This window comes from Phaenicophaeus curvirostris, chromosome Z, assembly GCF_032191515.1.
Source record: "Phaenicophaeus curvirostris isolate KB17595 chromosome Z, BPBGC_Pcur_1.0, whole genome shotgun sequence".
Lineage (NCBI taxonomy): Eukaryota > Metazoa > Chordata > Aves > Cuculiformes > Cuculidae > Phaenicophaeus > Phaenicophaeus curvirostris.
Window position 1 is genome coordinate 47,478,740 of NC_091431.1, and position 12,537 is coordinate 47,491,276.

Genomic DNA, 12,537 nt, shown 5'->3' on the forward strand with positions numbered 1-12,537 from the left:
TTTAAAGACAGGTGCCTAGCTTGCTCATCTATACAGTAGGGTTGAATTTCCTTACGCGGTGATTATTAAAATTAATGATTGTCTAAGCAGTGAGCCGAGTTTGTGGCATTTTGAGTAAGTTGCTAATATTTTGTACCAGTTAGGTTTGGAAACTTTCTGTCCCAAACTCTCTGCAAATTTGTTAATATTCCCCTCACAGACAGCTTTAAAAAACATGTTTGTTTATTGTTTGGGTATTGTTCTTTATTTAAATTCCACTGGATTTCTCCTACATGTTGTACTTACAAAAGGAAAGCTGGTTCCCTTTCTTTCCTTTCCATTCTCCTCCCCTTCAGCTGTACATTGTTTTTTATCCTAGATAATAAAGGGGTGAAGAAGTGTGCTCAAGTGTAGTTCAAAATGACCAGGCTTTGTTTCCTGCTTCCACTGACACATGCACAATAGTACACAAAGGCTTTCATATAAGCTGCTAGACAGCCTGATTCACTCTCCACAAAAAAATAATGGAAGGTAATTCTTCTGTTTTCCTGAGCCATTAAAGAGTGAGATCCTAATGAAAAGGCACTCTTGCAAATTAGTATATCAAGGTTTCATTCCTTGCTCTATCACTGATATGCCATTTCATGCATATGAAATTCTGTTTCTCAAATTCAGCATATTTTTAAAAAAACCAAAAACACAACAGTGTGTAATACATATTTTTGTGTTTGTAAAATTTTCAGTATTTATTCTGATGTGCTCTAAGCTTCCTGGATAAAAGTCTTAACCTTGAAGTACATCTAACTTTATTCATTTAATGAATTCATGCTTTATTCATTAACAGCAGCTCTTCCAGAATCATAGGCAGCAGTTTAATTCAAGATCAAGTCTGAGCTTTAATGCAAATCTTTCCCACAAATGTTATATTTAACAGGTTAGCTATAAGAAAAGAAGGTGTTATAATTCCACTGGAGAGTGTTATGGAGTCATTTAATAGCCAGCATTTCACTTCATTTGATGGAAACTAAATAATTCAAGTATTTGATAAGGGACCATGAAATCATTAGGACTTTATATAGTATTCTAGTATGTTCTAGAAGTTGTTCTGGGCTGGGTTTTTTTACTGACTGCTTTAGCATATTCTCATTTCAGTAACCCATATATTAATTTAACTAAATGTTAAGATATCCGAAATGTATGACAGTTGCTGCTTCTGAACTGGCAGTTTCTCACTAATGAACACATTCCTGTAGAGATGTCTGTGGTACTAACGAACCACTGAGTATCCTGATTTGGAAGGGACTCAAGAGGATCATCAAGTTCAACTCCTTGCTCCACACAAGGCAACCTTAACATTAAACCATGTATTTAAGAGTACTGTCCAAATGCTTTTTTTAAATTTTTCTTTCTACTTCTTATTGTCTTGTTTTCTAGGAATGATGTTCCCAACAGAGAGTGGCATTCATTTCAATCATTTTTCCAATGAGCAGCTGTACATGGAACACTACTTCATAGCTAGAGCTGGTCATGATTTATGTTATTCTATTTTCATCAAAGATTCAGTAGAGGTTAAAAGTTAAATCAGTTCTTTAATGAAGCATAAACTATGTATCAGCATTGGAAAAGAATGCTTTTCTATTTTTCACGCTCACTTCTGCCCTGGCCTACAGTCATACTGTTCATTGTGCAAATCTGAAGGATCTCTCAGGAAGCACTACAGCTGACTGAGTCTCTTTTTGAAAAAGAAATTGACTCCATGGTACAGCCATTGCCAAAAAAAACAGATGATTGTGAACTAAATGTTAGTGTTTTCTCCTACACCAAGGTGTAGTATACTGTGGATGGTGACCGTTATCTGGAATCCCAGGTGCATGATCACAGGAAAGATTCCTTCACAGTCTTCACAGAGAAGAAGTATTAATTCCCATGTCCTGAATAATTTCCAATTTGGTAGTTACTTTCTGTCCACCTTAATTTTTTGTGCAGCTTTCACTTCAAGTTGTACTCCCTTTGCCTTGGAACGCCCTACTGCTACCATCTACTGTTGAGCTGTTTCTGTGCCTGATGTAGGATGAAACATTCACAGCAATATTCTGATGAGGAGAAACAGAGATTATTCCGTTTCAGCAAAGGGCAGTTTTATTTTTTAATCATCTCCAGTCTTTCATGTGATACTGGTCAATTCATTATAAATTAGTCATTAATAGATTATTACTTAAAGGTATTGGATAAAAGGTACTGTGGAACTTTGGGGTTAACAATTTTTAAATCTTCTGAAAAATTATAAAAGCAGCCTTTTTAACTGTTCTTTCAGCTTGCAATGTGGAATGTGAACATTAAGTAGTCTGCCTCAAAACTATCTGTTGATTTCTTAAAGTTTTCTTCCATGCCCAAGTTACCATATAACTGCTTATATTTAAACGGTTTCTTCTGGCTGCCTCTGAAGCAGAGCTATGACAAAAGCTTACTGTTCCTCCAGCGATTAAAGCAGTGACAGAAATGTGAGCAACTAACATCCTGAATTCTTTGTTGACAGTGTTACTTTATACAGCATATTTGTGCTCTTTTGTCTTACTCTTGTAGACTGAGCAGGTTAATACTTTTGTGCATTGTACGCTTACAATCACAAAAACTGCTTCCATGATAAGATACTGAAAAATATCATAGAAATGACTTCTGATAAGTTTTCACAACTCAACTTTCATTGTGGTCTATCTTCCTGAAGATCCTGTTATTCTTACTTATATACATGACATGCCAATGACTATAAATTACAAGACTGAAACATAATGTTGTACCATAACACAGATTTTTCATCACTTAATAAAGAAAACAGGTAAATACTTAGTAGTTTGAAGCAGAAATACAGCTTTTTCCCAGTCTGTAGAGGACTGGATGTTACTGCCAATATGAAAGCATTTATTTCCACATAGCTTGGGTTACTTCACCTTCATTTTTAATAAATTTAAGACCACTGTAGAATACCAGTGGAGTACATACAGTGCATGTGTGTGTATCTCCATGAACACTGACATATGTGGTAATATTATTGGTCATGGAAAAAAATCTGCTGCCTCTTGTTGCTTATGAATTGTAGATTTGGACTGAGTTTGTCCAGCTAGATTGATTTTTTATAGTTTATTAGCACAAATGCACTGCCTGCACTCTGACAACCCCAGAAAATATAGCATCATCTGTATCCAGTCAGCATGATTTGATTTCAGATATGCTACATGCGTACTTTTAATAAGCTGAATTATCTGTCTGCCATTGCAAAGCTTTCAGAGAACTGCATGAAGGTGAAAACCAGATTTTTCAGGTCTGATTTAGCACCAAACTTCTCTTTCACTGAGAATGTTTTGGTCATTGACATTAATATTAAAAGGTATGGAAATCTTGATAGATCTAGACCTGTAAAAGTTCTGTTTCAGACAAAGCACTTTCTCAGGGCTTTGTTGGATGTTGAGGGACTGTGATATGCTAAGCTTTGAATTCCAGGCCTCAAGAAGCAGTATTCATTTATTGTCCGACCTTTTTAATCAGAACAGAAGATGTGGTTCGTGTGTAATAAATCCTTTCCGGTGGGCATAAAATTTCCAGTATTGCATGTATGCTGGGGCAAACGGCCAATACCTTGCTATTCCTGCAATATTAGCAGCAAGCAGGGGGCAAAGGGCTGATGTTCTCATGCTTGCTAGCTTGTTGCAACCTTGGAATTTTTAATAAGACCCATGGGTTAATAGGAAAGCAATGCACTAGGTGGAAATCACGGAGATAAGGGGCACATCTGCGGGAAACAGGGGGGTTGCACTCTGTTGCTGCACTGTGGGATTCTCACAGGTAGAAATTCACTGGGATAGCTGTTACTGGGTACAGAGGCACTATATAAGGTTTGCATTCTCTAAATAAAGTTGATCTCAATTGTCGCCCCCATTGACGAGGTCCGTGCCTTAATCGCTACACTTTCCTGTTTAGCTAAATCTATCTGCTGTGTCTGAAAGACTGAATGTGGTTTTAGATCCACCTGGATGATAATACTTGAGCAGAAGACTGAAAGAAATATCTAGATTTACAATTTGAGCTTTCATCTTGTAAAGACACCAAAACTTTAAAAAAACCTTCAAAATCCTATGCAAAAATCATGCTGTGTGTTCTAAAAATAGATGCAGGAATATACTATACACAGGAAAGCCTACATGTTTCTCAGACCCTTAGCATTATTGTCTTGGATCTGTACAGTAATAATAATTGTGAGACTGTGCAAGTATGTTTTGTTTCTCTTCAACACTACAGAATGTCTTACTGTTGTGCTTTGGATTTGCATATTAACTTGTATTTACCAACAATCATTACTAAAAGTGTGATAATGCATAGTCTACTGTAGAAGAGCTGACCAAGTCTCTTTGTTGGTGAAAATTTCACAAAGATAGAAAGATACAAAGCATAAACATAAAGCAAGTGGTTAAAAATAGTATGCATTTTGTCTGTGGTTCTCATCAGTGAAAAATAAGCAACTCAATTATGGAGTACAACAGGCATGAAAAAGGGTAAAAGATTGCTCACAGTTACTCCTGTGAGTTGAATTCCTCTGCTGTGCTTATTTGTATCCTTTCCTTGAAGATATCTTCCTAGATATCTTTAAGGCATACAGTCACCTGGGCACCATTTCTTTATGCATTTAGCACTGAACTAGTAATGCAGAATTTATTGGTATTGAAAGGATATTGCTAGTTTGGTTTAGACTGACTTATGCACTGTGAAGAAAGTTATGATAGTTTTGTATGGTCTTGTAACAATGAAGTATCTTTTAAGTGCTTCTGAAGACTTGGAAGGCTTGACCATAATTTTGTATCTAGATGACACTTCTATCACAAGGAGTTGAGCTTCTTTGCTGCTTCCCCTGTCCATCCACTTTTCTTTACATTATGTGGAAATTTATGTGCATTGATAAGAGGATTATATACAGGAGGAATATTACTGCAGGCCTGTGCATTTTCATTTCACATTTAATACTGAAAATAGTTTGAATAAACATTAAATGCACATTTGCATAAATTGATAAGATAAAAATACTATTTTTCCCCATTCAGTTGGTATAGGATGACCTTTATTTTCCTCTTTAATGCAAAAAATAAAGGAACAGATCGGTAATACAGGTGTTGTCATAATTATTTTAAAAGATCCACCCCAGAATTGCTCAAGATTACAGAAGTAGCTTAAGAGTGCCTCAGTCCTCCTTCCTGTTCTCAGCTTTCTGCGTGAATTCTCTCAGAAGCATAGTGTGAAATGTCTTCGTATGTCCATTTCAGGGGATCATGTCACATCACTGCTGTGCAGGATGTCTGGTGGGGAAGGTAATGTGAACTAAGGAGGGCTGCGATTTTGGACTCTTGGCAGACAGGAGAAAGGCAAAGAAGTACTTAGCCACACTTCACCTGCCATTTACCGTTATTGTGCCTGGGTCTGGTTGGAACCCAGAAAAAAATCAAATAAAAAAATTCTCTAAACATTTTACGTGTTACTGTTTCTAGGTACCAAGAAGACTTTTATGGGGTCAGCCTGTCTAGTCTGCGCAGTGCAGCTGTGGATATTTCCAACAACCTATCATGGTAGGTTAGTATGTCTGGGGGTTATTTTTTGTGGTTTTCCCTCTCTATCTTATCTCCTTCAAAAAATCCTACAGGTACAGTGGACTCCTTGTTTCACAGAGCTCTGTGGCTTATAAGTAGAGAGCCAGGAACTAACTCTGCAAGTGTGAGCAGAGCTGCTGTCAAAAGTTGACTGCTATATGTAATACTCCTGGTTTTGCTATGAATAACAGATGTTAAGATATATGCCTAATAGGAAGCCACAGCAGGTGAACAACTCTCTTCCTAACAAATAACTAGCTTCTCTCAGTATTTCCAGCCTCTTAAACAAGTGTTATTGTTAGAGCTACCCAAAAGACACCAGGTAATTTTGAATAAAATGTACCCACATTTGTGATTTCTGGTAACATTACCAACTTATGTGGTGTCACTAACACAGTTACAAAGTCATGGCTGACCCTATGAAACTGCTTACCAGGAGGTCTCCGTGTTCAGTGCCACTTACCTGTGATGTTCTTTATCACCTACGTTCTTCTTAACCACCTGTCACATCTTGCTTTCCCTCACAGTGCTACTTGCATCTTTTGTTAGTTTTCTGCTCCACTCTCTCACACACGGCAATTTTCTCAGATCACGTCCTGTCATTTTCCACACTTTGCTCTGGTACTGCAACCTCTGGCTGTGTCTTAATCAGCAGCCTGCACTTTTTTTTTTTGCCTGAAGCCCCAACATCCCTCATCTCTCAGCGAGTCCTGTGCAGAGACAAGCAGAAGTGGGGTTGATCCCAAATCCATTGCATTTTTAATTCTGAAAAAAATTCCTTAAGTACACGCTCCCCTGTTTAAACATAGTGCTTTTCATGCGTTCTTCATCCTTTCACTGAGGCTAATGCAGATGGCTGCTTTTGGAAGGGTATACCTCCTCACCAGACTTCTCCAACACTCCTACTGTCAGCCAAATGTTTGGTAACTCCAATCCCATGCTTTGCTTTGATTAATTTTTCTACCTCTGGGGACTGAGCGCTGTTGTGTTTTACGGAAAGCATCTTTAAATATTTGCCAGCTCTGTCAGATAGGGCAAAAAATTCTCCCTAGAATGGAATACTATCAATGCAAAATTATGATGTTTTTCAGATGCAAACTTCTAAAAACACTTTAGCATCTTGTAAATGTTACTCCTTTAGAGAAGATCAAATAACCATACCCTTACACTGATAAGACTGCAAATTAATTTCTTTCGTTTGTTAAACTAAGTGGTTATTATTCAGATAGTAACCACATGAGTATTTTTTTATGCAAGACGTTATGGTTGTTTTAGTTCCATTACCTCTTTTTTATACTTCTCTTTCTGATGCAGACTAAGTTATGATATTCAGATTGTGGCTATAGTGGACCAGACAGGATTTAAATCTGGTAACGTTCTTCATTTAAAGAATCCATTTTTTAGGTAAGAAATGCTTTTGACTAAAATATACCATTGCAGAGTGGTAACATGTTGTATGAAAGGAATCAAAGAAAACCTGCTGTGAAGAACATGTTTCTGACCTCTTACAGTTTATTTTATTTTAATAGGTATGAAGGCGTCATCATTTTGTATTAGCAGAAGTTACTTATATAAGCCAATATTCTATTGAGGCTGTGTGACAAAGAACAAAAGAACAAAAACTTTATTTAATATCTGTAATTATTAAGTGCTGTGACAAAATAGTAGACATTTACTTACTTGAACAAATGCATATTTAAAAACTGCTGTTTTCTGTTATGTCATGTTCATCATTGTGGCTCAAAGAATCAGCAATACACCAAGATTCTATTCTGCTAAGTACATAAAGTAGTATTTGACACGAAGGACCTTTTTCTCTTGTATTAAACATGAGGGGAAAGAAAAAAATCTACCTGCTGCAGTCCTTTCCAACTGAGCGGCAACTTTCAATAGGCGTTGCTACAACACCATGTTTTGGGAAAAGCTGTCAATTAGAGATAAAAAGAAGCAGTAGAAAGGAAAGAGACATACAGTCTTCCAAAAGGAAAAAAAAAAATGTTTTGAGAAGAACAAGCTAGCTGTGTTCTATTATCATTCTTAAGTTGTATATGTCATAAAAATAGGCAAATACAGCTAGTGGAATTGATTTTTTCCAGACATACACATGGGAAATGCCACCCTCATTCATTACCTGTTTCCTGTTCCTTAGTTATGTGATTCAGATCTACATTACAATTCCACAGTAATTAATTAATTTTAATTTGTGCATTAAATGTGTGGCACATCGGTTGTTTTGTCTTTAGAGTGGAGTCTTTTTGATTACACTTGTAAAAATGCCTTTGTAATAAAGATTGTTTGTGGACAACTTTCAGTAATTGTAATAAAGTCATGCACTGGAAAAGATTATTTTTCTCTGATTTGACCTGTGACATGGATAGTGCCTAGCATGCTTATGTTTTAGGTTTGGATAATACCAATTTCAAATCCAAAAGCTTTTTTGTCAGGATGATGACAAGGAAGTTTACTCGTCTTCTGAAATCTCCATACTTAATTTCAGCATTCATTGCATAAGTGTGAGTCATGTTTCAAAGATAATGCTGGTCTACTCATTCATAAGCAACAGAAGCTTTCGTTAAGAGTTTTTAATTTACATAAAATGTAGAAATCACTTTCAGAATGCTATCACTCATTTGCAAGAAAACAGGGAGGAAATGGCCAAGTTGTATATTACATATAGAAGCACTTTGGGTTATATGTAGTAGTATTCTAGTTTGAAAATTGAATGTAAAAATGTTGCTATGTGATTTCATTGTTGCTAGGTAATTAACCATAATTTAGACTCCTATTCTTCTATACGTTAATTCTTAGAGTTCTTGGTTGTGGAATCCTGCCAAAACACACTAACCTTATTTAACAGGCTCCCCCTGTAAGGTTCTGTTAGGTTTTTTGGTCATTGATCCTCCCCCATTCTGGCCCTGCCCTCACATAGCAATTACCAGAACCATGAAAGAGTTGAAAAAATAAAGGCAAAAAAGACTTCTCAGAAGAAAATTGCTTATTTATAGACACCAGGTAACTTTAAAAGCATTTGTAAGGTTTATAAAAACTGAAATATAACCCAGGTTTTAAACCAGGGCATGCAAATTATGGTACATAGTGGCATGTTATGCCAACATGTATAGCCTAGCTCTGTTCTGTGAGACTACTTCATAATATCCCTAATAAAAATATCTATCTCTATACCACAGGGATGATAGTAGGGAAGAGGCAATTCTGGACATCTTTTTGTTTATTTAAAACAACTGCATATTAATTGTATAGCATAAGGTAAAAATAAAAGACTGAACTGGAAAGCCTTTCATTTCTTTAATGGCAATGGCGTGAGCAGTTATACAAAAGAGCAAAAGAGAGCCTCTGCCTTTGTAAAATAAGCTACAGTGGGTTTGGTAGCATTTTACACTTGCTTGCACAGCTGCAAATTTAGATTAAAAGACTTACAATTTAAATTTAAAATCACACTGCATTTAATAAATCCCATAATAGCATAACAGGGGAGTGATTTCCTAGCCTTATTCCAGTGAGACTTATCTGACATGCATTGGCTGAGAGTTCTAGTTACTTTCAAATTCATACAAGTCCTTATTAAATATTAAAAAGCAGTCAATAGTTTTCACTCAAGGGTAAAATAAAATATATTAAAATTTAGTGTTTACTTAGTTCAACTAGTGCTGTAAGCTATCAAAGAGTTATGTATTTTATTGAAACTTTATTATTCTTTCATCCATTCTTAGGTATGCCTAGAATATAACACAATACAGCATCTGAAAACAGCAGTGAGATTCTTACCAAGCTGAGTAACCAGCAAGACTGAAATCAGCTCTGTTCTTAGTAACTGTACCCATCTGTAATTGTATGCAAATCACATGAAAAAGGAATCTTGTCGTTCCAACTCCACCCTCCCCTTTTTTTTAATTGAAAAATAGGCTGCTCTCACATTTACAGACTTGAATTGCAGCAGACTTAATTTTATTCCAGATTGTTTTGGTATAGAACAAGAACTATTTCTCTGGTTTTGTTTCTATTTTACAATAAACTCAAATTGTTTCATTCACTGGTCTTCTTTTTTCATATTCTTACCAATATTCTAGGTGATTGAACAAAACCTACCTCAGGTTTACATATATAACATATCAGATGATCTTTGAGCAGTATCTAATGCTCATGATTTAAACATACAGCACTTATTTCCAGATAGTTCAAGGTCTGGTGTTCATCTTCTCCCTCACCAGGGTAGTGCTGAATATTTCAGTTTTCACTCAATGGACCCATTAATTTGTCATTTTGAGACTTGAGCCTAAAGTCATCTTGCAGATACTTTATAAATATTATGAGATTTCTCTATGCCTATAGAAGTGTAACAGGACACATTTGTAAATTACTCACAGTATAGTGTGGTAGAAAACTCTACAGTAAGATATGTCTGACTCCCACTTTTCTTTAGTTCAATGAGAAATGTTAATAGTCAAAGCTACTTAAACATGTATTTTTGGCTTGTGTACCTAGTAAATGTTATATAGACCAATGGGACTATAGAGTTACATTACAACTTTTACTGAGATCTCTCTCCAGACAATGTTATCCAGAAGGAGCACCTAGTGATTTTTACAGAATGTGTTTCTGCTGTTCAAAGCATATGCCTTAGGCTGAATTAATGAACTGGAGTCAAATGAGAAATTTATACATTATTCTACTTCCAAAATTGTAACTGCAGTGATATCTCTGGTATGATATAACCAGCTTTTAACCTTGAACACATTATTGGAAGGCTACTTTGAATGAAAAGCCCCATGAAAACGGGTCCTTCTCTCACAAAGTTATACACTTCATTTGATCAAGAGACCAGCTAAGGACTCCTGCCAGGAATAATTTAGAAACAGTTTTAGTTTCCAAGGTTTTTCTCCAAGTCAACAGCCATCTACAGCTATTTAAAGATAGTTTATGAGATTATGGAAGGTAGTCCCTAAAACTGTGAAACTTGTCGAAGTAACAAAATTCTTGGCTAAGGCCATGAAACCATTGCAGTTGGCATTAAAAATGACTGCATTGTTATTTCTATTAGCCTTTACTACAGCAGGTAAGAGAATTCTAGTATAAAAACGTTTTGCACAGTAAAAGACTGTTTCGTTGCATAAATATTTAATATGTATTAAAAATACTTACTATGGGTCACTGCCTCAGAATGATAACTGAAATTATCATTCTAACCAGTACAAGCAGTGTAATGAGATTTCTGATGCAGTATCTGATGGCTGGGTATCTATTGTTCCTAAATATGGTCTGTACAGTGGTTGGTGGGTTTTATGCTTGTATGAGAGAAGGAAGCAAAAACCAGGAATGTCCAAAACCAAGTATCAGACAACTGTAGTTCAGAGTTTTCTAGACTTTCTCAGGTGTTCCTCAGCAGTTATGACAGGAGTACATGAAGTCTGAATCTGAATTCAGCTTATAGATTTGTAATGTCTCACATTGACCTGCATCTCTGTCCGGATCTCACATTTCAGTCTCAAAACCTCCTCTAAAAAGTATCTGTATATCAAAGACTATTATTTTCTATAGGAAAAAAACTTACATTGTGAATTTCACATGACAACTTATTCTTTTTAAGGAAGAAAGTAAATAAAAGGGAGGAAAAAAACAGCAGCAGACAGCAGTGTTGTGTATGTTTAATTCCAGATCAAAACGTGTATGTAACTAATAACTGAACCTTCAGTCTGTATAGAAAAGATTGTTTCCTTACACATTAACAAGTACAAAGAATATTTCACAATGATTGATACTTTGAACTGATTTGGATGATCCAGGACTGGTATATATGTTTCTTCCTACTTCAGGAATTCACTTTATTCTAGACTGTACGGTAAAACTGAAGAGAAGATTGATGTTGGATACCGTACCATTTGCAACAAGGTCATGTGACTGTCTTCATTTCCTTATCACGTAATATTTTCTTCTTTCTTGCTCTGAAGCTTTGGTGATCTTGAAGTCTAGAGAAGCCTACTTTCAAGGAATACAATGTACCATTTTTACTTTACAAGACTTTCTGAGTGTAAGCATGAGAATATATTTGTAAAGTATCTTTGAAATCACATGTTACTAAAAACATTTTATTGATACAAATGCTGCTGTTTTGTTTTGAGTTTTTACACAGGTAATAGTGTTAAATGCTAGAGAATGTACGGAAACTAAAGCAGAACTGTGGGGATGTGGGAGCAAACATTGACGATGTAGTTTTACAAAAAGGACTCTTGATGATATTTGACCACACTGTGAAATACAGTGTTTCCTCGTTTATAGTTAAAGAGGCTATATGAATCCTGTTGAAAAATTATGTACTGTCTTTCATCCCATAGACTCAAAAAGCACAATAGGAAAGACACTGAATATTGTATTAAGGAGCTATACATTTTCATGCTTTGTTGGATTCACTGTCATTTAGAAGGTTCATCTTCAAGAAATTGCAGCAGTAAAAAATGCTCTTAACAGCTTATTTTTCAACAATTGTGTATAGTTATTGTCTTTTACCTTCACCCCAGAGAGATGTATTTAAAGTTTTGTAAGCAGTCGTACATACATAGTGTTTCAAGATAAATTGCATTTTCAGCAGTAATGACTTACATTTTGAATGTCTGTCTATATGAGCCCTCCCACCTGAACTGATGAACGGAATATTCCGTCCTTAGGAATAGTATAGGAATTCAATCTGGTTACTATTCCTACAGTGGTTACTAAAAGCAGTAGTGATTTACTGCATATTGTGTGCAGTAGACCCACAGAAGTCTTTCTGATAGCATTCTTTTTAGTACTTACAACTATGACATCCAAACCCAATCTTGGTGCATCTGGATCTAACTGCATTGAAACACAACGGAATTGGTGTTAATTTGCTTAGCTAGATCTGTGAGTTGCACTTTTTTTCTCAAGGTGCAAA